General features: G+C 45.5%; 1 long non-coding RNA gene across 1 annotated transcript in view; it reads right to left on the reverse strand.

Annotated features, from left to right (window-relative positions):
* Nucleotides 1–489: 489 nt before the first annotated feature.
* The window catches only part of LOC104994584, a 4,811-nt gene continuing 1,041 nt past the window's right edge, over nucleotides 490–4,259 (reverse strand). Inside the window, exons 2-3 of the long non-coding RNA XR_825961.1 lie at nucleotides 3,540–3,647; nucleotides 490–1,000 (exon numbers count right to left, since the gene is read on the reverse strand). This is a non-coding gene — a long non-coding RNA (uncharacterized LOC104994584). The remainder of the gene's footprint in view (nucleotides 1,001–3,539; nucleotides 3,648–4,259) is intronic.

Consider the following 4,259-nt stretch of genomic DNA (forward strand, 5'->3'; position numbering starts at 1 on the left):
TGGCATGGGATAATTTTGTTTGACTCTGTCATTTTTACTGCTCTAATTTTTTTGTAAAAAATTTCATGTACATTTTATTTAGCTTCTTGGGAATTAGCTTCAAGTAAAAGATTCCAATAGAATGATTGTATTAAAGAGGTTTGGACAACTTCATGATTCAGTGAGTATTTCTTTTTTAAAATATTTATTTACTTTTGGCAGCACTGGGGCTTTGTTGCTGGCCATGGGCTTTCTCTAGTTGCAGGGCACCAGCTTCTCATTGTGGTGGCTTCTCTTGTGGATCAGGGGCTCTAGAATGCACAGGCTCAGTATATGTGGCTCACAGGCTTAGCTGCCCCGAGGCATGTGGAATCTTCTCAGACCAGGGATGGAACCCATGTCCCCTGCATTGACTAGAGGATTCTTAACCATTGGACCACCAGGGAAGTCCCAGTCAATATTCTTAAGGAGACAATGCTTCCTGGTAGAGACAATCCATTTCTGCTTTCTGTATGGTATATATTCATATTTCTATTTCTAGAGTGTGTCCTAGTCAATGATGAGGGGCACAGAAACTGAATTAAGAGCGCCTTAATTCAGAACTCCTTGACGAGTCTAACAGCATTCATCAGAAGCTCACTTTGTGTGATAGAGTTGATCTTATGGTTTCCAAGTAATAAAATAGTCTATTGACAGAAATGGCGCCTTTTCCCTAGGTCCTGAAACAAAACTCCAAAAAAAATACGGTTCTGATCAGAGCAATGACTTTACAGGCAACATCAAAGGAAGGCAGTCCTTGCTTTGATGCTGAATGAGACTTTGAGATCTCAAAACCTAAAAAAGTTTGTATGAGTTTTATTGCTCCTCTAACAAGTCCCCACAAAGTTAGTGGCTTAAAACCATGCAAATTATCTTACAGTTGTGCAGAAGTCTGACATGGTCCTCGCTGGGCTAAACTCCACAGGCTGCATTCTTGTCTGCAGGCTCTAGGGAAAATTCTTTTCCTTGCCTTTCTCAGCATCTAGAAAGTGAAAGTGTTCGACAGAAAAGTCACATCTGTCTCTTTGGGACCCCATGGACCGTAGCCTGCCAGGCTCCTCTGTCTGTGGGATTTCCCAGGCAAGAATACTGCAGTGGGTTGCCATTTCCTTCTCCAGAGGATATTCCTGACCCAGGGATTCAACTTGGGTTTCCTGCATTGCAGACAGTTTCTTTACTGTCAGAGCCACCAGGGAAGCCAGGCAGCTTCTACAGGCTGCCCACATTCCTTGGTTTGGGTATGGACCCCTTTCTCCATGTTCAAAGCCAGTAATGTCACATTTCTCCCAGACCCTTGTCCTGGTGTCATCTCTCTCTCTCTCTCTGATCATAGCCTGGGAAGGTTCTCTGTTTTTAAAGAAGTAATGTGTTTAGATAGGGCCCACCTGGATAATCCAAGACACTCTCACCATCTCAATGTCCTTAACCTTAATCACCTCTGTAAAGTCTCTTTGGTTCGGAAAGGTAATATATTCACAGGTTTTGGGGATAAAAGATGTGGGTATATTTGGAGGGAGGGATTATTGTGCCAACCACAAGATCTAACCTGGACATATATTTTAAAATTAAAACTATATACAGGACTTTCCCGGTGGTTCAGTGGTTAAAGACTTCACATTACAATGCAGGGGATGTGAGTTTGATCCCTGATCAGGGAGCTAAGATCCCACATGCTCCTGGGCCAAAAAACCAGAACATAAACAACAGAAACAATATTGTAACAAATTCAATAAATACGTTAAAACAGTCCACATCAAAAAACAATCTTAAAAGAACAATGTGCATTGACAGAACATGTAACATTATTCATTCACGTATATAAGGAATGACTAAACAGGGTGAATCAAGTACAAAAGTCAGCATGAGCTTGGAGAACTCTTCATCCGCCAGTGATACTCAGAGAAAATATTCTGGGATGCCTCTCCATCACCTCTGACACCAAGGTTAAGCCTGCATCTCTGGACCATTGAAACTGCCAGTCTCCCTCCCTGTCCACATCCAGGCTCTGCACAACCGCCTACACTGTTGGAAGGGGGACTGGGTACCAGGCAAGGAGAAGGGGCAGAGGGGCAGAGGGAGGCTCTGAAGGGAGCCTGGTGACCTGAGTGTCTGCTGCTGCTGCTAAGTCGCTTCAGTCGTGTCCGACTCTGTGCGACCCCATAGACGGAAGCCCACCAGGCTCCCCCGTCCCTGGGATTCTCCAGGCAAGAACACTGGAGTGGGTTGCCATTTCCTTCTCCGATGCATGAAAGTGAAAAGTGAAACGGAAGTCACTCAGTCGTGCTGAGGATGCCCCTGTTCCCAGGGCTCTGTTAATGGGGGTTCCTTTTCAAGAACGGCATTTTCTTCCTCAGTTCAGTTCAGTTTCTCAGTCATGTCCACTCTCTGTGACCCCATGGACTGCAGCACACAAGCTTCCCTGTCCATCACCAACTCCCGGAGCTTGCTCAAACTCAGGTCCATCAAGTCAGTGATGCCATCCAACCATCTCATCCTCTGTCATCCCCTTCTCCTCCTGACTTCAATCTTTCCCAGCATCAGGGTCTTTTTCAAGGAGTCAGTTCTTCACATCAGGTGGCCAAATATTGGAGTTTCAGCTTCAGCATCAGTCCTTCCAATGAATATTCAGGACTGATTTCCTTTAGGATTGACTGGTTGGATCTCCTTGCAGTCCACAGGACTCTCAAGAGTCTTCTCCAACGCTAGAGTTCAAAAGCATCAATTGTTCGGCACTCACCTTTCTTTATAGTCCAACTCTCACATCCATATATGACTACTGGAATAACCACAGCGTTGACTAGACAGACCTTTGTTGGCAAAGTAATGTCTCTGCTTTTTAATATGCTGCCTAGTTTGGTCATAGCTTTTCTTCCAAGGAGCAAGTGTCTTTTAATTTCATGGCTGCATTCACCATCTTCAGTGATTTTGGAGCCCCCTCAAAAATAAAGTCTGTCACCATATCCACTGTTTCCCCATCTATTTGCCATGAGGTGATGGGACCAGATGCCATGATCTTAGTTTTCTGAATGTTGAGTTTTAAGCCAACTTTTTCTTCCTTGGTGATCCTCATTCTTTTGCCTCCCCAAGCTGCTGCATTCTCCCCACCTGGATCTTGTGTTTAGGAAGACTTCCCATGGAGAGGCTCTCTGATTAGTGGCCCTGCCAATAAGTGGTGGTGGTGGTGGTATGTGTGTAGCTGAAGAACTAGATTAACTGAGGTGTGTTGTTTTTTTTTCCCCCTCTCTGTGTGACTAACATGAATGGAAATACAAGGGAGGGAAGCAAATTCAAAGTACTTTCCAGAAAGCCTGAAAGTGAAGGTGTGAGTTGAGAGAGGCCACTGAGTTCTGGAACACGATTCTGATGGCAAATGAACAGCAGATGAATTTCTCTGGGGGCGCTGGGATGCGCTCTGGACCCACCTGTTACAGGGAACTCTGACTGAGGTCTTTAAGGATCACGAAGGCATTTTGACCCCAGATCCTTCTTTTTTGAGCCCTACAGCGAGGCTTCCGACTCACCACTAGATGGCGGGCAAGCCGTGGCTCTCCGCAAGCTGGGCCAGAACCCGATTGATCCTAGGTTCCTCTGAGGTGCTGAGCGGCTCACGGTAGCTCATGGAATTCCACCTGGTAAGACACAAACGCTTCTGTCCGTGGATTACTGAATTCCATCTTAATATCCCCCCAGGACTAACCTAAGCAGTTTTTGCTCTATTCTTTGGCCCCAGTCACAGGTTTGAAAAAAATGATCCTTTCATTCCCTGGGCTCCAGAAAGGAAAAAAAAATAATATGTCCTTCTCATTGAAAACAAATTTGCTTAGTAATCATATTTTGTTTGTTTAAGGACAACATGGAGCCAGAGGGACTTGGGTTTGAGCTTTGGCTCTCATTCTCTGGGCAATCTTTTCTGGGCTCCAGTTTTTTGTTTGTTTTCCGACTAAAAGGAAATGAACCATCCCTGCCTGATGGGGTTGTCCAAGCATCGAGTGTTACAAGGATGGAGCATGTCAAGCACAGTGCCCAGCACTGAGTAGGCATTTTCCATCCCACTTCTTTTCAGGGAGCAGGGGCCCTATTCTCCTCCCCTTCATTGTTCTTGTTGTTTAGTTGCTAAGTTGTGTCTGACTCTTTTGTGACTCCATGGACTGTGACCCACTCCAATGTTCTTGCCTGGAGAATCCCAGGGACAGGAGAGCCTGGTGGGCTGCCATCTATGGGGTCGCACAGGGTCGGACACC

The sequence above is a fragment of the Bison bison genome, unplaced genomic scaffold (assembly GCF_000754665.1).
Source record: "Bison bison bison isolate TAMUID 2011002044 unplaced genomic scaffold, Bison_UMD1.0 scf7180017864261, whole genome shotgun sequence".
In the NCBI taxonomy this organism is placed as follows: Eukaryota; Metazoa; Chordata; class Mammalia; order Artiodactyla; family Bovidae; genus Bison; species Bison bison.